We start from the raw sequence: 25437 nt of genomic DNA on the forward strand, positions 1-25437 counted from the left end.
AGCGGTCTAAGGCGCTGCAGTCATGGACTGTGCGGCTGGTCCCGGCGGAGGTTCGAGTCCTCCCTCGGGCATGGGTGTGTGTGCCTGTCCTTAGGATAATTTAGGTTAAGTAGTGTGTAAGCTTAGGGACTGGTGACCTTAGCAGTTAAGTCCCGTAAGATTTCATACACATCTGAACATTTTTGAGTAAAATAACAAATGTCGGACGGAGCAAGGAGGATATCAAAAGCAGACTAGCACTGGCAAGAAGGGCGTTCCTGGCCGAGAGAAGTCAAACATAGGACTTAATTTGAGGAAGAAATTTCTGACAAAGTACGTCTGGAGTACAGCATTGTATGGTAGTGAAACACAGACTGTGGGAAAAGTGGAACAGAAGAGAATCGAAGCATTTGAGACGTGGTGCTACAGACGGATGTTGAAAATTAGGTGGACTGATAAGGTAAGGAATGAGGAGGTTCTGCGGAGAATCGGAGAGGAAAGAAATATGTGGAAAACACTGATAAGGAGAAGGGACAGGATGATAGGATATCTGTTGAGACATGAGGGGAGAGGAATGGCGGGCCGCATCAAACCAGTCAAAAGACTGATGACCACAAAAAAAAAAAAAGGAATTGTGCTCCTTGTCGACTTCAATTACTTCTTCTGTCACGCCACATTCAATTCCTCCCCATCTTCGCGCCACCCTTGCTTCTAATTTCACCGAAGTTTTTTCTTTCTGTGTGTGTGTGTGTGTGTGCGTGCACTTCGTATTCATTTCATTCCTAAGTGACTCATATTGCAATATTCCTATATTTTACTAAACATTCGTGTACTTCCTTCCTTCGTCGGTCAGTTGCAGTACACAGTGTTTCAGAAAGAAAGCACAAATTTCAGTTGTTTATTACAACAACTTTGAAAGATAGAAACACATTTCGTATGTCACTGGATGCTTGAAACAAAACTTTGAATCTTCCTCTGCCCACTAATATGTGCAGTATGTTTCAATAATGAACAACTGAAATCTTCTTACTATATGAATCACCATGTATTTCTCCTCTTACCCGGGGTCTCGTCGCTGTTACCTTCCCAGCGCCTATGTTTGTCTTTACTTGCACTTTTTACACTCCTCTTCAACTATACCGAACTCCGTGGTGTTCCATCTTAAAGTATCCACATCTTTACCGAACTTAAAATGCGTCTCATCATTCCTCAATAATTCAATATTCAACTATCTTCCACACTGATTTTTCCATGTGATTCGCTTGTACTTCAATGTACTACTCATCATTACTAAATTGTGATCTGAGTCGATATCAGCTTTTGGGTACGCCTCGTATTTCAGTATCTGATTACGGAGTCTCTGTCTGACGTCGATGTAATCCAAATGGATTCTTCTCGTATCTTCGCGCCTTTACAAAGTATATCTCCCCCTCTTGTGATTTTTAATCAGTGTATTTGCTACTACTAACTTAAATTTACTGCCGAACTCAATTAGTCTTTCTCCTCTCTCATTCCTACTGCTAAGCCCATATGCTACCGTAACCCATTCTATTCCTTCCACTACAACAACATTCTAAATCCCATGATTATTAGATTTTTATCCCCTTTTACATGCTGAATTAGTCGTTCGATCTGATCATGCTCCGCTTGCGACACCGGCAGGTGCGCCGGTATTATTGTCGTCGGCTTTAGTTTGCTGTCGATTCTGATAAGAACAACCCTTTCACTGAACTGTTCACAGTAACTCAGTATCTGCCCGGCCTCCTGTTCATACGAATCCTACTCCCGTAATACCATTTTATGCTGTTGATGGTATTATCCTATTTTTGTCTGACCGGCAATCCTTATCCCCTTTCGTTTTCACTTCACTGACCCCCACTATATCAAGACTAAGCCTTTACAAATCCATTTTCAGAGTTTTGTAGCTTTCTTGTGATGTTCAGACTTCTGGCATTCCATGCTCCGGCTCGTAGAATGTTATCCATTCGTTGGTTATTCAGTTTTTTTTCTCGTGGCCACCTCTCCATTGGCAGTCTGCTCTCGAGATCTGACCTGGGCACTCATCCGAAAGCTTTTGCCAGTGCAGAGGTCATCATGACACATTTTCATGACAAACTACATATCCTGTATAAATTATGTGTCTTTAATGCTGTTTCCGCTGATCATTGCTAATTCTTCCGCCTTTTAGGGACAGTTTACCATCCTAGAGGAAGAGAGTGTCCTGAACCTCTGTTCATTGCTCCTCCCTTTCTAACACTACTTTGCCCTTTCTGACAAGGCCGTTGACAGAACGAGGGTGACTTCTTATCCCAAAGTCTTCGGCCACCATTGCTGATGATTCTTATTCAAAATTGAAGCACAAGAAAAATAAGAAAATAGTGCTCTGCGTTTTACACCCAAGTGCTGTAAATTTAATGCCTCTAATTGTAACTGTAAGCAGTTTCGCAGAAGACATCACCAAGAGAGTGTTTTTGTACAGAGAGACGGCAAAGAACGTCCCCATTTGGGGCGCAGGTGGCATGACGGATTGGAGAAATGGCTACTGATGGCATCATGAGCTATGCAGTAAATAACATGTGAAAATATCTATGTCTCCATTGCATTCCTGGCATGAAATTTTGATACTAAGAGGTCTAGTCAGAACTGCAGTAGGAAAACATTCATTAAGGAACGTGGTCGCCCAACGTGTGATGTGGTTCATTGGTCTAAAATCGTTTTGTTACGAGACAGCAATTGCTGCACGCAGGCCGGTTCGTCCCAGTCCAACGCCTGCTGGAAACTGCTTCAGCAACGAATGAACACTCCCAAATGAGTAGCAAAAAGGAAGCCTTTTCCATTCCTGCTGTTAGGTATGTCTGGCTTCAGTGGAACTAGAGACACCTACAGATGTCTCTGGAAAACACATCATACAATATGAAAGGATGAATCAATTTCACAACATTCTGGAAGAAGTATGCGGCAAAGCATGCTTTACAGGCCCATCTACATTTACATAAACACTCCGTAAATCACTCTACAGCGCATGGCGGACAGTATTTCGTACCAATAGAAGCGACAATTGAACTGTCGATATGTCTTGGTACGTGCACAAATCTCTCGTCTTATTTTCATGGACTATACCATGTAAGCAACACAGCAGTTACACAGTATTTCTCTGATAACGGTTTATCCAACTGAGCTGTGGGAGAACAACGTAACAATATTTTAGAGTATTCCCATTTAAGTTCCCCTGGACATGTGACACATGACCGTACGAGCTACACTGGCATCTTTCGATCCTAGCAGCACAAGTCTGAATTCGTTCGATGTCTGCTGCAATGCCTACTTGACGAGAAACCAAAACGCTGGAGCAGCGCTAGAATTAATTTCACTATCCTCTATAGTTACAGACACTTTTTAAAAGCCCATGCGACATATGTAAGTCTCGCTTTCACCTTCAATTCTACGATTTCACACTTTATCCATTTTCATACTGCTCTCCAGTATTATCATTGCACTTTTAAACAATGTGACAAAGTCAGTAAGTTTACTACTGATCTTTTACTTGGATACTACCGGAGTTTTTCTGAAATTATCCAGCATTTATCCACATTCAAAGAGAACTTTATTCGACACAGAATACCGCCTGCAAAGTAAGGTCCAGGGTGAAGAAAGCGATGTACTGCGCCAGGGCCGCTGTAGTTGTGCTGAGCGAGTATTTAGTTTTAACGAGTGCGTTCCGTTATTTGGCTAAAATCTTCACATTTGCAGACCCATTCAATTCCTTGCCTGTCAGGATTACAACTGTCGCGTCCATCCGACAACAAATGTGATGGTGTGGACCACAAACTATCTCGGCTACACCTCAGTTTTGTGGCTGTTGCAATCCGTCTGACCACGTGCAGTATCAGATAGCTGGACGGCGTGTACATAGACGCTCCTGACAACAGAAAGCCTCATAAATGATCTAGACGTTACTCACGTACAAAGTGGTCAGCAGTGTGATGAAATTTCACGAAACATACCGGCGGTGGCGAAAGCTACCCAACACCTGAAAATGGAGGTGACTGATTGTAGACGAACAAGATGAACGGAAATATGAAGATATATCCATGAGACGTAAAAAAAGAAACTGGTTAAGTACTGATACATTGTGTAAGGTCGGCTTATGTGTAAATAAGAGTGTGTTAAGTAAAATGGCTGAAAATTTATGTCTAATCGGGAGTAAAGATCTTCTTTTAAGGCTATAACAATTTTTTGGTAGTCCATGTAAGTATGGTGTCTGTGACATTCTAACTTACTTTCAGATTCTTATACACTTTTAGAGATAATGTCTTTCTAGTAAATGTAGTTTATAATTTCAGCTTTTGTTTGTTACAAGGTACTTAGCACCTGACTGTATTTCCTTAATACTTTCTGTACTGCTGCTGTTGGAAAGGAATCCAATCTTTGACACGCACCTAAGTGTTTATAGGAAAAAAATGTTTAATAATGCTAAAGCAACTTAAGTAGGAGTCTGAATGTGAAAAGCTTTGAGCGTGAGTAGAAACCCTTAATTGGATAAATCTGTAGTTTGATTCTTCTATCGGACATCAGAATAGTTGGAGGATATTTTAAGTATTCCACAATTGCTTCGAAAAACTGCAGCTTAGTAAATCGATGACGAGAGGAAATTTACTCGAAATAGCTGCAAAAGCATGGTTTGAAAATGACGTGGAACGGAAGTTTCGGTATCCTACGCACGTTCAAAATACTATAAATTTGATAGCAACATCCATATCTGATACCCTGTGGATGCCCTCGCAGAGACAGGGATCAGTGATCACGATAATATTATTGCTGTAATGAGCACCAAAGTACAACGGGCTAGGAAAAGAAACACGAAAGTCGACATGTTCAATGAAGTGCGTAAGGAGGAGCTTATCGCTGTTCTCTGCCTAGAGGTTGTGACGCCTCATTTATTTAACATAGCATTTCCTTGGGAGGAAATCGTCTACTATATAACCAGTTAATGCCAGCAGTAGTACACGTCGAGGTTTATACTGGTAAAAAGTGAATACTGTGCACGTTATACTAATGATGAGTTTTTACTCTAGATATTGTTTTATGTATCATCGTATCGAGTGACATCTCGTGGCAGTGACAAGAGCCACAACCTGGTAACTACAGAGGTTGTGCTATCTGACGAATAGTAAAGGAACCAGCAGCCATAACACCGAAAGAGATGAAGCTGGACCAGAATATTATATAAACCACAAATGAACTCGGCGACTACCAGCGCTTTAGTCATATTTCGTTATAATGAAATGTTAGGTGTTCAAAGCGTTGTTCAATTTGGCATAATTTGAAGTGTGAGGCTGTCTGCTTGTCGTCCAAAGAAGGCGTGTGCCCATCTAGAGGCACGCATCTGTTGCATTTTTCCTGCAACGTATGGCAAACTGCAGCGCTCCGTCCATCCCAAGTTTCAGTCCATAACATCTGAGCTGATTATTTAGTGTAATTCCGGGTTGTGGTTAGAGTAGACAGATTGCGGATGAAGTGGAAAAATTAAATTTAGTTTGATAGGCTAAACGTGACGCATTCGATTAGACCACTTTCGTTATTTTGTACAGCAGCTGCGAGGCAAAGACGGTAAGTAGAAGTGGAAATGTAATTATTGTATTGTTCAGACTGCTACACCGCGGTTTTAGGTGAATGAAAGATAATAAATGAAGGTTTGTTTAAAGTAGAAAACCTGAATCTTTGTTAAGTAGATAGCAACCATGAATATTTTATCCATGACTTTTTAAACAACGTAGGCTGGTGGTCATCTTTTTGCATCGGTCTGACAATCTAATTTGAAACAAAAGTAAAAAGAGTTTAAAGTTATTGCCTGACGAGTTTATAGAATTAAGTTTGTCCACTATAAAGTGGTTTCATTTAAAAGAAAACAAAAGTGTGGAAAGTAAAATCTGAATCTAAGTGTGACCTTACATCCATAAAATGTTTATTAATGAAATGCAAAACAGCGATTTGTAAAAATTTAATCTTTGATATAGAACGACCTGATATGTTTCACGTTGTAACAGAATAATTAATTTCACAAAAATATCAGTAACAACGTATACGAAGAAAACATTCAGACTTGCTTTTTATAGGGATATGGATTTGGTTTTAAAAAATTGTTCCGTACAGAAAAGAAAAGCCAGATGAGGATCACTGGTGTAGTATTTTGGTTACAAGAGCACAGTGAAATGGAGCATTTTGGCATTTGAAGCGATATTGTCACTGTGTTACGTGATACGAGTAAAATTTCGTGATACACCTTATTGGACGATTTCAGAGGAAACTTCCCAGCAATTTTTAATACTAATAAACAACAGTTAGATCTCCTGACTTGTTTCCAGTGACTAACAGTCACTTGCCGACTAGATAAAAGAAAGTATAAATGGTCCAAACAGGCTGTAATATATTTATTTCCGTACTATTAGCTAATTTCGACTGTTAGTCACTCCCAAGAGCTTATCACAAGCCTCAAGCTTCACATCGCGGTTGACTAATTACCCCGTACATATATAAAGGCACTCATCCTTATCACGTCCGTGTGCAGCACAAATAATTGTGATTAGTACTTGAAAATAGCTAACAGTCGAAATTAGATTACAGCACAGATAATAAATTAACCACAACCTGTCTGGACCATGTCTTATTTCTTAAAACATATTGCGGCTGTGGGCCCCCCCACAACAACAAAATTCTAAAATCATAAAGCTTAGTCGCCGTGGTGTGTTGGGTTTACGGTGCACATTAAAAAATAAAAATGATAAATAGAGAACCCGACAAGCTACAATCGGTTGTTTCAACCAGTATATGTGTAGCGGAACTATAGCTCAAGTTCAACCGAATAGTCGACCTATATTTAGAAAAATATTTAGCTAACAGAATAATTAAAGACAGTTTACAGACAATGTTACGAAGCTTCTTAAGAAACAGCGCCTCCTGTACAAAAAGTGTGTAAAAGAATACACCTGCAGACAGGCAGATGTTAATCGAAACGCGTGATTCCATAAACAATTACCGTAACATAGTTTCATCAGGAAACCTGTCTCAGAATCCCCAAAGAAACTGATCGTATTTTAAAGCTGCTGTCGCGCGAAGCTCAATGTCCAGACACATGTGCAAGAGACAGGAATAGGAATAGGAGACAGCAAAACAAAAGCAGAAATTAATTCTGTCTTCGTATATTCCTTCAAAACGAAAAATCACTAATAGCCGTAAGGCTGCTAAAATTTGTAACATAGTAATCATTATTAATTTTGTTAAAAAGTCTGTACAGGCTGATCTGTCTAAACGAGAACGAACGGCAGAGAGTAAGGTGCAGAAGGTCATGTGGACACACAGCCGGAAACGGTTTCCAGGGGAGTTTCACACACGTGAAGGTGGAGATAGATCTTTGACAGTATAGCTTTCAGTGGTTGAAAGCACACTTGAGGACTCACCAGGCAAGTGGGAATGTTCTGTCTGTACTAGAGTCTTAGCTCCGCGGTCAAGAGGGCACCAATTTTGCACGTGACCATGGTGATTCAGCTATAGCAGTGAAGCGGATGACGCCAAGTACCGACGTGCGAGCATTCTATCGCTGTCATGAGCAACATTAGTGCATCTTTAGCGTGGAGGCGAAACGCTAATATAGACGGAACATTCCCACTTGCCTGATGTGTTCTCAGGTGTGCTTTCAATCACTGAAACCTACACTGTCAAAGATCTTTTATCTTCACCTTTAAGTGTGTGTAACTACCTTGGAAACCATTTCCTGTCATGTGTCCATAAGACCTTTTTTTGTTCCTTATTCTCACAAGGACCGTTTCCTGCGTTTTGTCCCCGTTTAGCAAAATCACCCTGTACACAGAATTTTTGTGTGAATTAGCTCCACTCTTAACTATAATTTACCGCAGATCACTTGAGCAGGGATACGTTCCTCGTGACTGAAAGAAGCAGAGATCATATTCATTAACAAAGCATGTACTAGAACTGACCCACAAAACGTGCTTAACTATCGAGACAATGTAACAGTAGTATTCTAAATCTTTACTAGCAAACACTCGAAGTAACTTCCCGCATCCTTCTAGAGAAACTGCCTATAAAAACTCAGGAAACATCTTTCACTGCTAAAACTATGAATATTCTTCAGCCCCTTACGAGTCGTATGGATTAAATTACTCAAACGACAGACAGCACAGTGGCGCATAAGCAGTTATTCTATCCACGTTCCATCCATTAATAACTAAAACCTTTAAAAAATATTTTATCTGGAATTTGATTAGATTCATTCAATCTTGCAATATCAAAGATGGTGTCCTAAATACTCACCGAGAAATCAGAACTGTATGTACGTAATGTTCGTTATATGTAGCATTGCGCTTATTAAGTGTCACTCCTTCCTGATATTGAAAGTTTTTCTCAAAATATCCGCAGCTCGGCGAAATGAGTCTTCTGTTGCCCGACGTCTCGCTGCTCAGTTCGTCGTAGGCTACAACTCATAAATACACTCATGCTCATAAATTAAGGATATTGCTGATAAATGGTGAAACAACGCTCTGGTAGGCGGTTTGCGGTTTTAAATCACCTCGGGGTATGATCATGTGGTGCATTTGATCTGCGGTCGTCGCACGGTGGCGCTGGCAGCAGTCCAGATACGCAGAGGTGTGTTGGTGCATGTCAGAGTACGGTGCAGCGAGTAAGTGTGCAGACGTTTTCAGAGATGCTAATGGTGACTGTGTGTTGAAAATGGCTCAAAGAATACATATTGATTACGTTATGAGGAGTAGATAACTAGGGCGATTGGAGGCTGGTCGAACACAGCAGATTGTAGCTCGGGCCCTCAGTGTGCCACAAAGTGGGATCTCAAGATTATGGAAACGATTCCGGCAGACAGGAAACGTACCAGGCGCTGCAGTACAGGAAGTCCACAGTGTACAACACCACAAGAAGCCCTATATCTCACCAGCAGTGCCCGCAGACGGCCACGGAGTACAGCAGGTAGCCTTGCTCGCGACCTTACCGCAGCCACTGGAACACTTGTCTCCAGATACACAGTCTACAGACGACTGAACAGACATGGTTCATTCGCCCGGAGAACTGCAAGGTGCATTCCACTGACCCCTGGTCACAGGAGAGCCCGTAAAGCCTGGTGTCAAGAACACAGTACATGCTCATCGGAACAGTGGTCCCAGGTTATGTTCACGGACGATTCGAGGTATAGTCTGAACAGTGATTCTCGCCGGGTTTCATCTGGCGTAAACCAGGAACCAGATATCAACCACTTAATGTCATTGTAAGGTGCCTGTATAGATGTCGTGGTTCGATGGTGTTGGATGGGATTATGATTGGTGCACGTACACCCCTGCATGTCTTTGCCAGAGGAATTTTAACAGGCCAGGTGTATCGGGGCGTCATTTTGCACCAGTATGTCAGTGGTGCAGTGGGTCCCACCTTCCTCCTGACGGATGATAACGCATGGCCCCACGGAGCTGCCATCGTGGAGGAGTACCTTGAAACAGAAGATATGAGGCGAATGGAGTGGCCTGCCTATTCTCCAAACCTAAACCCCATCGGCACGTCTGGGATGCTCTCGGTCGACGCATCGCTGCTCGTCTTCAAACACCTACGACACTTCAGAAACTCCGACAGGCACTGGTGCAACAATGAGAGGCTATACCCCAGCAGCTGATCGACCACCTGATCCAGAGTATGCCAACCCGTTGTGCGGCCTGTGTACGTGTGCATGGTGATCGTATTCAATATTGACGTCGGGGTACATGCGCGGGAAACAGTGGCGTTTTGTAGCACATGTGTTTCGGGACGGTTTTTTCAACTTATCACCAATACCGTGGACTTACAGATCTGTGTCGTGTGTGTTCCCTTTGTGCCTATGCTATTAGCGCCAGTTTTGTGTAGCGCCACGTTGTGTGGCACCACATTCTGCAATTATCTTTAATTTATGAGCATGAGTGTAGATTGGGCTGATCGTAATATATCGTTCGGAAATGGTCCATTCATTCTAGATTGGGTTCTGATCATCATTATACATCTACGAAAATCTCAGAAACGTTTTCGGTGAATAAAATTCACCCAGAAAAGTTCTGACCGTGCACAGGCTCTTGGATTGCTACCAAAGTCGTTTCGTCCGAAGGGCTTTTCCGATGAGCATCGCCTCAAGATTCATATACACTGATGAGCCACAGCATTATGACGACAGCGCTACACGAGATTGAATGCCGCCTGGAGGCACTGCAGGCAGTTACGCAGTAAAGAAAGTTTGTGAGCGGAGCAGAGATGAATGGAGAATCATTCTAGCGACAGTACTGGCTGCAAAAGAGAAAGTCCACTGACATGAACGTCTTTGAGAAAGGGCAGATGGTTATTGTCCGGAACCTGGGAACGAGCATCCTGGACGTGGTGAAGCCGATCGGTTGTTCACGCGCTACTGTCTTGAATATCTACAGAAAATAACTGAAGGCCGGTGAATCCCACGAGTAGGCGACACGTTGTTGGGCATCCGCACCCCTTCGCAGAACGCAGAAGTCGGAAGCTTATCTGCTCTCTAAAGCAGGATAGGCAGCAGGCTGTGGTACACCTGACGACAAAGCACAATGTTGGAGCAGGTACAAGTGTTCCAAATCATACAGTCAAGCGCAGATTGTTGATCATGGGGCTCCGCAGCAGATGATCCCTACATGTTCCTATTCTGACCCAACGACATTGTCAGTTATGATTGTAAAGAACACAGTATGCTCAACGTTGGACCGTGAATCAATGAAAACACGTCACCTCCTGAGATGAACCACGTTTATTGTTACACTATATCGATGGTCACGACCGGATACGCCGTCATCATGCAAACGGTTGCTCGAAACATGCGCTGTGCCACGGACGCGGGCCGGTGACGACAGCATTATGCTATGGGGGACGTTTACTTGAGCTTCCATGGGACCTGTGATAGTAATCGAGGGCACCATGACAGCTTTGGACTACATGAAGGACTACCTGCTAGAGATGGGTAATTTGCGAACTAACGAGTCCAAAGGAACGAGTCACCAAGATGGACGGAAGGAGCGAGGAACGAATTCTAAGGAATGGTCTTTCACTTCGGTCGCGTCTTTCTACCTACAGTTCCCGGGAACGGAAAACGGTAGGTGTCGTTCCCGCAACGGCACTTCGGCCGGTCTCGTTCCAGCCTCGGCCCCGTTCCCGTCTGTCTCGGTCTCGGTCTCCCTCGGCCGCACGCGTTTTTCTACGCGTGGCCATTCGTCGCAGTTCCACTGCCGACTGCTCCTATTAGTTCAGTATCGAGTTATTGTTCGTTCGCTGCGCATGCCCATTCTAGATCTGTTTCAAACCTTTTTTGAACTCTGGACTTTTCATCGTATTCTATTCAGCGTCCACCATCGGTAATTAAAATGTATTCTATAATTACGCAAATTACATAAAAATTACGTGTGTGTAATACATACATCTTCTCAGGAAACAAAACGGCATACATAGCAGCTTACTTCACTATTTCGATAAACAGCAAAAGACGTAAAAAGGCAAGGTTTTTCGTTATTACACATGTAAAGGAAGTCGGCACGGCACACACGAGTGTCTTTTTTTTTTTTACTCAAGGTAAAACAGCATGTTCATTGCTATGGAAGGCATACCGACTTACAACCGAACGAAGCCCGTGCTCCATAATCGAGTGTCTGGTGTCACATGTTGTGAAGAGAATACGATAACTTCTACAATATTATTTCAGTGGTACAGGGTGGTGCCAGAAAAACCGGCCCCGAGTACTAGACTGCTTACTGTAGCTCACCAATAGTCATCTATTGTTTCGAAGTTGTTGTTTGCATTAGAATATTTGTTATTTCTTTACTGCCTAATTATCACATGTTTACCTATTCTGCTCGTAGCGGCCAACAAATCGTGCGTAATTGGCTAGCAGTCTGTACTCGGGGCAGGTTTTTCGTGCGCCACCTTACATTATTTCACTGCGATCAGCCACATAACGCTACAGTTGGCTAAACGAGAGATTTTGCAGAATCACGAAAATTGTGAGAATTCTGTAATGAATAAAAACTCTGTACTCCAGAGGGGACTCAAGTGCCCCCTTCCGTGTTCAGTCACCTATGCTACTAATTTTCAATTTTTCATAACAACCATATACCATGCACAAATGAAAGGTGAACGAGTATAAATAAACGGTTCCCAAAACAGAGCGATCACCAGTGAACTAGTTCCCAAAGATGAAAGAGTTTGCCCATCTCTACTACCTGCATCCCTTCATGCTTGAAGTCTTCCCCAACGGTGATAGATTCTTCCAGCAGAATAACCGTCCGTCTCACAAGACCAGCCACGTGCTACAGTGATTTAAGCAGTATGATACTGAACTGATTCTGATATCTTGGGAACCATATTGGCCTGGTGTGAACCCGGTAGCACACATCTGGTACGCTGCACGGCGCCAACTCCGCATCCACAAACCGTCAGCCCGTAATTTACTAGAATAGCGTGATCTCCGCGTAGACACCTGGTGCCATTGTCCCTGCTGCAAGCCTACCAGGTACTTGGCGAATTCATGCCATGCAAAATCGGCGCTATATCACGTTCCGAAGGCTTATAACACGCTATTAACCAGGTGGTCATAATGTTTTGGCTCATCAGTGTGTGCTGTATCACTTGAAATAATATCATAGTTACCTCTTCACTTTAAGAAATGATGTATTTTTCTATATTGTTCTTGTACAAACGACAAGACTCGTTTGTATCTATCTTTTTACGATTTTAGCTAAACATAGGAGTTTTTAAATTCCAAATTTAACTAAACCACCGACTTTCAAATTCACCTTAAATTAGCGTCAGACAATAATTCATTACACATCCACTCAGTCTGCGAACTAACACCAGAACGTCCTTTCTTAATTCGTTAATCGCTTACTAGCAAAGTCCCCAGAGAACTACTGCGCGTCACAGAACGCAAAGCTTCTCTTCCGCAGTCAGAAATAAGAGACAGTCCATTATGTAGACATTTTCATTAACTTTTACGCTACTTGCGCATCACTGTGTACTCTCACATTGGAAAAAAGAAAAACTGTCCCAGTGGAATGCCATTCGTAGAAATATAAACACTCGCACTTAAAGCTGGTAGATATTAAATTTGCGACCTATTTTGGTACGGGAAGAAACCTTAAGATACAAAATAACGAAAGGTGCCCTCTGCCACGCACTTCTGTCGTCCACAGAGCATATTATGGTATTGCGATATTGTGTGGAAGCGCCATACTCATATGCAACCCAAAGCACCGCTCAGTGTAGCAGATTGCCTACACAGTTAGGCGATGTCGAATTTGCTTCTGCTGACGTATCCCGCAAGCCGTGTTTTTGTGTGGTAGTGATTCCTGGTCAGGTTAGCACAAATATTAGGAGTTTTTCAGGTCATTGGGACTGAAAGTAAGTATTAGGAAAAGGAAAACAAGGAAAAATAATGGAATATGGACTGGTAGGAAAAGTATGAAACGATTTGAGAATCATGAAAGAAGATTTTACTCCTGGGAGAGAGTTGGGAGTCACCAGAAGACTTCAGATAGATTATATAAGCGTAACATAGAGCGTTAGGAACAAGATTTCAAACGGCAAAACATTCGCAATGGCACATGTAATTTATTGGTTATGAACCACAGATTAAAACAGAAGAAAATGCAAAAAAATGGTTCAAATGGCTCTGAGCACTATGGGACTCAACTGCTGTGGTCATAAGTCCCCTAGAACTTAGAACTACTTAAACCTAACTAACCTAAGGACATCACACACATCCATGCCCGAGGCAGGATTCGAACCTGCGACCGTAGCGGTCGTGCGGTTCCAGACTGTAGCGCCTGTAACCGCTCGGCCACTCCGGCCGGCGAAGAAAATGCACAAAGGCAGGAAATGAAGATGGAAACTGCAAAAATGGAATTTTTAAAGGTAACATTAGACAACGATTGACTGTACTGGGTGAAAGAATACAACAAAAGACAATGGGTAGCTTTAAGAGATGAAACTGTGAAGGTAGTAGAGAATCAAATTATCAAAAAGAAAAAGAAAAAGAAGTTTGTAGCGCAGTATACGTCAGCAAGTGACATAACTGTAAGAAGAGTCACGACTCATTGCAGTGTTGTATTAATTATTATTTCTTTCGCTTTCACTAAAGATCTATTTCGGTTAAATTGTCATTATCGAGTGATGTATGTATTGTACAGATGGACTGATACATTATGTAATCAAAAGTATACGGACACCCCCAAAAACATACGTTTTTCATATTAGGTGCATTGTGCTGCCACCTACTGTCGGGTACTCCATATCAGCGACCTCAGTGGTCATTAGACATCGCGAGAGAGCAGAATGGGGCGCTCCGCTGAACTCACGGACTTCGAATGGTCGAGAGATTGGGTGTCACTTGTGTCATACGTCTGTACGCGAGATTTACATGCTCCTAAACATCACTATATCTACATCTACATTTATACTCCGTAAGCCACCAAACGGTGTGTGGCGGACGGCATTTTACGTGACACTAGGTCCACTGTTTCCGATCTGATAGTGAAGTGGAAACGAGAAGGGACACGTACAGCACAAAAGCGTCCGGCCGACCTCGTCTTTTGACTAGCAGAGACCGCCGACATTTGAAGAGGATCGCAATCTGAATAGGCAGACACTTATCCAAACCACCACACAGGAATTCAAACTGCATCAGGATCCACTACAAGTACTATGACAGTTAGGCGGGAGGTGAGAAAACTTGGATTTCATGGTGGAGCGGCTGCTCATAAGTCATATATCTCGCCGGTAAATGTTGTGGAGAGACGAATCATGGTATACAATGCGACGATCCGATGGTAGGGTGTGGGTATGGCGAATGCCCGGTGAACGTCATCTGCCAGCGTGTGTAGTGCCAACAGTAAAATTCGGAGGTGGTATTGTTATGATGTCGTCATGTTTTTCATGGAGGCTGCTTGCACCCCTTGTTATGCGTGGCACTACCACAGCACAGGCCTACATTGATGTTTTAAGCACCTTCTTGCTTCCCAAAGTTGAAAAGCAATTGGGGATGACGATTACATCTTTCAGCACGATCGAGCTCCTGTTCATAACGCATGGGCTATGGCGGAGTGGCTACACGATAATAACATCCCTGTAATGGACTGGCCTGCACTGAATCCTGACCTGAATTCTAGAGAACAGCTTTGGGATGTTTTGGAACGCCGACTTCGTGCCAGGCCTCACCGATCGACATCGATACCTATCCTCAGTGCAGCATTTAGTGAAGAATGGGCTGCCATTCCCCAAGAAACCTTCCAGCACCTGATTGAACGTATGCCTGCGAGAATGGAAGCCGTCATCAAGACCAACACCATATTGAATTCCAGCATTATCGATGTAGGGCGCCACGAACTTGTTTCCAGCCAGGTATCCGGATACTTTTGATCACATTGTGTATACATATAACGTTAACAATTGTATTTTGACAGTCGTTCTACATTTGTTGAATTAAGGTAGTAATTAATTTTTTGACAATGATTTGACAGGTTTCTAACTATGATGACATATGTTACTATGTATAAGCACTGGTATACCGTCACGGTGGCAAAATACTAACATGAATTATTTACAGACGAATGGAAAGACTGGTGGAAGCCGACCCAAGGGGAAAGTGAATTTATGTGCTTGAAAAATGCAGGAACTCATATGGCAATACCGTTCCTACTGTTTATCTAAGAATCTAGACTGAAAGAAAAAAAAACAGAGTTTTATAGCACTTGCAGATTTAGAGAATGTTTTGAATAGTAATGAGTAATATAACTTCTCTGAAATTCTAAAAATGAAATAAAGTACGGAGAGAAAAGGTTAACTACAACTTGTATGGAAACCAGGCCGCAGGTATATGATTGGAAGGGCGTGAAAGGAAGGCAACAGTTTAGAATGGAGCGAGACACAGGGGCAACCTACCCGCTTGATATTTAGTCTGTGCAACGAGGAAGTATCGAAAGAAACCAAGTGGAAATTTTGAAAGGGAATTAAATTTTAGGGAAGAGATATATAAACTTCGAAGTTTGCCGAAGACACTGCAATTCTATCAGAGATGGCAAAGTATTTGGAAGAACAATTGAATGGAATGAACTGTGTTTCGGCAAAAAGTTATTAGGTGAATATCAACAAAAAAGTGGCTAATGAAGCACTGTCGAATTATATCAGGCTGTGCAGAGGGAATTAGTTTAGGAAATGAGACATTAAAAGCAACGGAAGTCTTTTGCTGTTTAGGTAGCAAAATAAATGACGATGGCTGAAGTAGAACAGATATAAAATGCAGACTGGCAAAAGCAAGCGTTTCTGAAAAAGATAATTTTGTTAATATCTAACATAAATTTAAATGTTAGGAACTCTTTTCTCATGGGATTTATCTGAAGTTCAGGCTTGCCCAGAGGTGCAGTGTGGACAACAAAAAATTCAGAGAAGAAGCAGAAAGTTATGTGCTACGGACAATTGCTGAAGATTAGACGGGTAAAATGTGTAAATAATGAGGATCTGCTGAATCGAACTGTGGAGAAAATAACTTTATGATATAGCTTGGCTAACGGAAGGGGTTGTCTGACCGGACACGTCAATAAATCATCACTTCGGCAAAAGGGAGAGGGGGGCATTGGAGGAGGGGCTTAGAGACTTTGACTCCAGACAAAAAAGGAATTCTGTGTTTGTGCATTGTGTCGTTAATTTTTTTCATATGCATTTTTAAACAGATTCTATTTTTATGATAATTACTCAGTATATTGTGCAAGATCTTTTTCTTTTCTCTTCGTAAGTCCGGTAGCAACCTTTTCTCGGAGAAGATTAAGCGCTCGGGTGCATGCAGCAGCAGTGGTTTTATGACATAGTTGTAATGAAGAAGTTTGATATTTACGGAAGTGCTGTTTTTGTTTTAAATGTTTTGTGCGGTTTGGAAAGCTTTTTACATTTTTCTCAACGCTTCTGCTTTTCGGTGAGTGATCTCCATTAATCCAAAAGTCTTTACACACTACCAGAACTTTAGTATTTTCTGCAGATGTGTCATTTCACTTATTTTCCGCTAACTGTTACACAACACAAATGACAGTCGTAAGACGGCTCTAGAGACGAATCGGATAACGCCCAACTATATAGCCATTCAGCTATGGAACGACGTACTTTAGGTTGCATATACGCCTTGCGCTTCCACACAGTAATGCAGGTGAACAACATATGGAAAGTAAGGAACGATCGGTGGCGAGATCGAAACCACAGTGAAAATCAAAACTGTTATATTATCTACAGCTTCCAGCTACTTCCCTACATAGTCGCCCCTCCAACTGAGTTAATTGTCGTAGGACTATACCAACTTTCCAATGCCCTCGTCATAGAAGGCAGCCGCCAGTGCTTTCTGCCAATTCTCTGCTCTGTCAGGAGCTTATTGTCTGTGCCGAAATATTGTCTTCATAGCAAGCGGCTCATGTTAGCAGAGACGAAAATCAGAGGGAGGGAGACAGGGCTGTATGGTGGATGTTCAAACACTTCCCATCAGGACCGTCCTCACTGTCCCTGCAGTGTACGGCCGAGAACTGTCATCAAGAAGCAACTGCATTTCAGCCACGTTATGTGGAGCTGCACGAAATCTCTCGGCACGCACCCATTCGTGGCGATAGACACTGTGTTCTAGGCTTCTTTACGCCCTCGCCGTGCGCTCAGAACACAGAAAAGCGCCGTTAGGCTGTCTACGCACATAAATATAGCCACTCCCAGCACGTCTCTGCAAAGCTTCATCGTATTTTCACTGTGGTTTCCATTTCGCGACCGATCTTTCCTTACTCTCCGAACGGTCGTCGTACTTACGTCAATCCTTAGCAGCAATGTTTACACGTTAACTACCCTGTCATGTACGAATGGCTCTTCTTTAACAGTTTGTAACACAGATCCATTCTATATATAATTTGAAATTGAAATTCGCGAAGTAGATACTATGTCTGACGAACAGCATCCAATCTTCTTCTTCTTTGGCTCTGAGCACTATGGGAGTTAACATCTATGGTCATCTGTCCCCTAGAACTTAGAACTACTTAAACCTAACTAACGTAAGGACATCACACAACACCTAGTCATCACGAGGCAGAGAAAATCCCTGACCTGCCGGGAATCGAGCCCGGGAACCCGGGAACAGCATCCAAATCTGTAGAAGAACAAACATCAACAGCTGAATTTAAATTTAATTTACATCTTTAGACTCAAATTCTGGCACTTAATTTGCACATTTTATCAGCAGTGAGACATTCCTCTTTCGTGAATTTCCTGGTTTATCTTCTCCTTAACGTTATTCATGGCCGGCCGTGGTGGCCGAGCGGTTCTAGGCGCTTCAGTCTGGAACCGCGCGACCGCTACGGTCGCAGGTTCGAATCCTGCCTCGATCATGGATGTCTGTGACGTCCTAAGATTAGTTAGGTTTCAGTAGTTCTAAGTGTGGGGGGACTGATGACCTCAGATGTTGAGTCCTACAGTGCTTAGATCCATTTTTTGAACGTTATTCAGGAAGAAGTTTTTCTGTCACTGTCGTGCCTAATGGCAAATTTCGAATAGTCACTCATTTTAAAACCTAACTATCATGATGATGTGGAGCTGGCTTGCTCTTATTACCTCCGTATTAATTTATTTTATTTTGCCGTTTTAATATCCCAATAAAAAACATTCATATTGTTGCCACTCTACAGATTTAATGTTTGCAAGATTAACCTTATTATGCTAGTCAGGCTTCCGCCTATTTTCACTGGTCTCATAACTTTGCACGTAAAACACAAATATATCGCAGTATGTGGTTTTGAACGTAGCATCGAAAATGAAACTCGCCCAAACACATTTACAGCAAATTGTAGGACGCCAGTAATAGGACGCCACTAATAGGATTCACCTCAAGCAGAATGAACTTAATTTTTGTCCCACAGTTCCTGCATAAGATATTTCCCGGTTTCGGAACATTGATCTTACGGAAACATTATTTGGAAAACCATCGTATTTAACTAAGCCAAATGAAACTAAACTATCAATAAAATTAATAAAACTTCTGGACATCATAGTCATCGTCAGCATTTCTGCACTTCGTTGTTATATTCATTATTTCTGGACGTGACTGTAACGGAAAAATTAATTTTGTTTCAATATGTTTTCTAGCTTTCTAACCTAAACTGTCCAAACTCAATACCTATATATTTTTACAGGTAATATGAGTATAAAACATTTCTGGTGGCTGATCTGGATAACTTACACAGTGTACACCCTGTACTCGTCGGAGGGAGGAATGAAAATAAGTATAAACAGTATGGCAACAATGAAAAGACCATTTAAAAGCGAGGGCTAGTGGTTGAAAGTCAAGTGATAGTATACCATACAATTGTTGATTGCTGAAAATAAACGAAGAGAGGTTTCTAACAGTAACATTCTCTCGCCAAACAGCAAAAAAGGAAAACTTATCAGTCTCACCGAAGCACAGATCACCATCAGCAAAACCGTACCTATCACAAAATAGACTCCCATTCATGATGAGGACATTATTGTCGTTTTACCTCAGTTGTTTTCAGTCTGAACCTACAGAACAAAGGATATTTTATTCATTAGCGTTTGGCCAGCAAGAGGACGGCTGGCAGTTTATGTCAAAACGTGCGGAGTTAAATTTCAGTACCCAAGTTATACGCTGGAATAGGACAACATTGATTCCATCTATGCGCTGCGTGTGATCGCCATGTATACACGCACGTCCGAGGGAACTGTGCGTCGTATTTCTGAACAACACAGGCACTGCAATATGGTATTTATGCGCCGAGACCGGGCAAGCGACTTTCAATTAAAATGTCTCTCCAGCACGGGAATACTGAGCAGTTTGTAGACACATGGTTGACGACATATGGCAGTTTGAATCTGGCCGTGAGTCGTGCTCGGATAGCCTAATGGTAAGGCAACCGCTGGCGATAAGCTGGAAATCCGGGTTTGAGTCTCGACCCGGCAAAAATTTTCACTGCTGTCGTTATATTTTACAGCTTGTGGCTGTCAGTATTCGCAAATGTGAACAAATTTCATGTATTAGTGATAAGCTGAGACTACGAAAGAGTACCTGAGGTGCGGTGGTACAGCGTATGTGCTACTAAAGTTTGTTCCATAAAGTACGTTAGATAAAAATTCCTTGAGACATCTAGCCACAGTGCTGTATCGATTTTGTTGAATCGGCTACGGTGTCGTTTGAAAATAAAACACTGGTACGAAAGAAAGCCTATTAGAGATTCTCTCCAAATAAAGTGGCTGAAGAGCCATTTGGGATACCTAGACGACGGCGCCTTACGACCTACTTTCACTGCCCTAGGCACTGCTTGGAGGATCGGCAACGAACACTCTGACGCATAGTCTGGTAATAAGGAGCCTTACCTAGTGTTCCTTTGAGTGGCCAATTGTAGACTACTAAAATTGGTTCCGTGACGTACATTCGATAAAGCTTCCTTCACGCAGCTCGCCATACTGTCCTACGGATTTTGCTGAGTCGGCTATGTTGTCGTTTGTGCAATAAACCGCACTGGAAACCCCGGAGCGTCACTGTGTGGAGGCGTTTGTATTTTGTTCGTAATGGCCGCTTACAGACAAAATTGTTGTGTGGAAACCATTGAGTATTGCTTGAGCTGACACAGCCCTCTCGTTTGCCTCCATAAAGGCAACGCGCAATTCTGTTGCGTTCTTGTCGAAGTACTAAAGAGACATAATTTGCCATCATTTGTCGACATGGGACCGTTACGAAGTAGACCATCGATGTTTTGTGCCCCACGGTGAACGATGTTCTTGCGATGTACGCCAAATAGGCAGGCAATATGTCTTATCGTAAAGTGAAACACATGCACCGCCTAAGCTTCAAATGACCGTTCGAGGCGTAATGACAGACCACACTGTGCACTGAAGCCTTATTGTCCCATTTAATATCGGAGATATAACGCACTCCCCAAAAATTGCACTACCAATGCACCTCCACCACTGCCCGCACATAACGCTCCGCACGCCAGTTTGCGAGACAAGAAAATAAACCAGGCCAGGATTTGATCCACGCGTCGCATAAACGACCATGGCCGGACACCCAGCCAGCCAGTTGACATGTGTGTTGGTTTTAGGCGGTTTCCCATAATCGTTTAGATACGTGCGACGCCGGTCCGCGATTCCCACCTAAAAAATGCGATATACAAACAGTTAAAACGCAGAAAGAAGTTTACTGAAATCACAGACAGGTAACTGACAGCTGTGCCAACAGGAAGGGCTACCGGCCGCAGAGGTGAATAAAATAAATTTGCCAAATCATAAATACTACGAATCCCGTACTATATGAAACTAACGCTGGCAAAAGGAAGAAAAATAATGAACTTTTACTGTTAACTCCATTACAAGGGTAGCTTTACGTAGCGATTAGTATTGAGAAACATGTTTCTGATGTTAGTAATACATCCGTAAACAATAGTGTTTGTCTGTTTCAACACGCTTCTCACAAAAGTAATAGACGTATTTTCATGGAGTTCTTTCGGTTAACTTGACCTTAGCTTTTGGTAGTGTATAGGCTTTAGTTCATCAAAATCGAATCTTGGAAAAAAATATATCCATACGTATTATAAAAATGTATGTATGTATGTTCAACATGTTCTCCGAAACGACTGCACCGATTTCAACCAAACTTGATACACGTATCATTTACTACCATCAAAGAACGCTGTGGGATTAAAAACCTACCATATATCATAGGGGTGGCTGTGGGGACGAAAAAGAATTGTAGGCCTGACGCTCGGATACCCAGATTTTATTAGTACAGTATTCAAGAAGGAGAGCGCTTAGAGAATTGCAACAAACTTTACACATAATCTGAAACTTTTACGAAGCTTTTACTCGCTTACAACACTCCGAAAATGATGAAATAAAAACAACTTATCGCTTACTACATTTTCGCTGTTCGTGCAGTAAAACTGTCGCATCAGGCATCATGTTATAATTATTACTTCTTTACTACTAACTGTGTAGGTAACACATCCTGCAGGCAGTGTTCACGTACAATACAGAACGTACCTGCGGAAGTGTGCCATTGTACGACACATAGTTCAGAATATATGACGTTATAAACAGATGCATGAAAAGATGTCGCATCATGCATGACGTTTAAATTTATTATTACTAACCCGCTGAACCGATTTCGATGAAATTTGGTAAGGAGATAGTTTCACCCTGAAGAACATATGCTAGTTTAGAAAATGTGTAGTACAAGATACTTACTGATTTGAAGAATATTACGCGAAGCAGGGAAAAATATTTTCTCTTTGAAAAAGCTATTTACTCTTTAACTTTTGAACTGTATCATTTCGTGGAACGCTTTTATTGGTTGATATGTGCTGTGTGATATGATTCGAAGTAACGAATACAGTGCTTATACAGTCTTGAATGCGTTTAACCCACCCATTGACACTATTTGTTGCATTATGTACACGTGGTATAATATATAACTACTTGAGCAGCACAATGCGTAAACGCACGCTCCTGCCCGCGCCCATCTGGACGCACTGCTCGGCAGCAACGCTAGGCATGCCGATGCATTGCGCGTCGGGACTGTGTGGGAGAGGAGACAGCAGGTCGCACATCGTAAGGCACGTTTATCCCAACAGGCAGACACGTGAGGACGGGCAGTGTTACTGCACTTACTTACTCACCATCAGGGTCATCATAACAAAACTACTGATATGAGAGTGTGAGTGAGGGTAACAGCTAGTAAGTAAATAAAAAGATCGATACGCAAATCATGAGGGTGCTACACAACATTTTGGGGCAGTTTACATCACGGTATGGTAGTCACAGACGGAAACCAAAATGGTTATAAAGCGTTTAAGACAGCATCAGCCGGCTTTTGTTGTTGCAGCACTTAGTCTGCTGGTACATACGGACGAAATCGATACCAAACGTTCTGCTTATTCTCTTCTACTATCTTGAAAGAAAATCCTGACTTTCTATCTTTCAAAATATTTTGCACCATTTAATTTTTATTTTCGTTCAGCTGAAAGGAAACGACAGAAGACCAGTTTTAACAAGGAGACACTGGGCTGCTTGAACGTAGTCGCCGGGAGCTGAGCTGTCTATTTATATCTGGAAGTCTGGATTATATATATAAATGGCAGCCCTGGCCGGCTTCCAAGCTGAATACAACGTTTTTGTGTAACGTCGTCAGAAAGAGTAGGTCTTTGGGATCAAAATTGTGAAGTACGAGTGAATGAAACGAGAACACTGTAAACTTGAGAAATGTGTATCATTTCACAACGATTCACGACCTTGTAAATCTCCTAAACATCTCCATTTCTGTAATTACGAAATGAGATTACATTGCCTCTGAGTAAATTATAAGATCATTGTCAACATGAAGCGTATTTCGCTCTGAGACTGTAAGAGATACTGCCTTCATCCAAAACATTTCGAAATGGTTTGTTCATTTTCCTGTGGTCTTGGAGAGGAGCTGTAGATTGTAGGGCGAATGGTTCAGTATGTAAATAAAACAGAACAGTCACGATGTTAACGAAACAATCGTTGTGTGCAATATGTGTACTAGGCTGAAACCGATGACTGTTCAATGGCTGAAATACATCTGAGTTATTGCCGCATCGCTTTAAAAAATATGACGTGATCTGATGTATTTCATTAAGTGCAGCTACTTGTGAATCACGAATCGTTAATTCAGGAATGATAAAACTAGCGATGTATAACTAATAATTTAACATGCAAGCTTACTATTGCACTTCATTAGCGTTTGTACACACCGATCAGATTTATCTCAATCATCCTGTCGACGAACTTCATGTCCTACAATACGTTGGCGCTTTCCGCCGTTTCAGTTACGATTTCCTCTACTCGACGTCTCTGGGATACATTAAACGAAGCGCTGTGCGAAGCAAGTGAGACGTTTGTATATTACTTTAACAGATCTACATGGGAAACGCCAATTACTTATAAACTTACAAACCGTGTATAAGCGCAGATAATCATATGACAGCGTTTTCTTTTACGTTTGCGAACTACTCTAACGTAAAACCTTTTTTACTATGTAATATTATAAAGTAGAAAGGAAACTAGGAAGTTGTGTCACTTCTGGAGCGCGATGAGACATTCAGAAAAAAGAGCACAGGCTGACATTATGAACGAAGTAGTGGGTCAGAGTACTTGATAAAGTGTAAAAATGGTAAAACCGCTGGCAGGTGCGACTCCACAGTGCGTCATAGTTATACAGCTTTATGGTGAATTCTGTGACACCAGCGTTAATGTGTCGATGTACCAGTGTGAGCAACAGACAAGCAAGCCGCCGGGGCAGCACTCTAACCTAGAACTACCCGGGGTTTCTCGCCGCATTTCCTCCTTTTAAGTATAATAACAGTGTTCGATGAAATACTCGAATAGCCTCGCAATGATTCATAGTGCACACTTCTTTATAGGGTGACGCTTAAAATATTCTTAAGCTATCGATCCTGTCTTGTTACTTGCAACCTTAACCATGCGAATATCGATCAGAAATTATAGTAACACATTCCGCACAAATTTCATGAAATTGTACCTGATAGTACTCTGCTCCTTCCATTGTAACAACCGTTCATCACATCTACATACCATGCGTTCTCTGCAATTAAAACTTACCTGTTTTACAGAAGCTTCATAGAATCACGCTGACAATATTTCTCGGCCATTCCATTCTAGAATAACACGTCCGAAAGACGATCACCTAATTCTTTCCGTGCAAGCTCTATTTTTTGTTATTTTATTACCATGCTCATTTCTCTCTATGTAAGTGGGAATAAAAAAAAATCTTTTGTCATTCGAAGAAGAAAGTTTATGATTAAAATTTCCGGAAAATATCTCATTGCAACGAAAAAGTATTTGTTTTAATGACTGACACCCAGCTCGCTTGTCATATCCGTGGCACTGTCTCTACCGTGTTCGCGATAATACAAAACGAGCTGCAGTTCTTTGAACTTTTTCGATGTGCTTCGCCTATTGTATCTTGTAACAATCCCATACCGTACAGCAGAGGATGGACAAGCGTTGTGTAGCCAATCTCTTCAAAAGATCTGTTGCATCTTCTAAGTGCTCCACCAATAGAACATAATCTTTGCTTCACCAACCCTATTTTTTCTATGTGGTGCTTCCGATTTAAGTGCTTCCTAATTGTAATCCCTAGGTATTAAGTTGAATCTAAAACATTTAAATTTGTTTGATTTGTCGTGTAACCCAACTTTGATGGAGTTTTTTTAACAATGTTGAGGAGGTCCTCACATCTGCGTTTGACAAGAAATATATTGCCTAAATCTATGCTCGCTGTGTATCCGTGCGTTATTTTCTTTCCTGAGGTTGTAACACGTATATATTCCAAAATCCTGCTACAAA

Source organism: Schistocerca piceifrons, chromosome 1 (assembly GCF_021461385.2).
Source record: "Schistocerca piceifrons isolate TAMUIC-IGC-003096 chromosome 1, iqSchPice1.1, whole genome shotgun sequence".
NCBI classification, from domain to species: Eukaryota; Metazoa; Arthropoda; class Insecta; order Orthoptera; family Acrididae; genus Schistocerca; species Schistocerca piceifrons.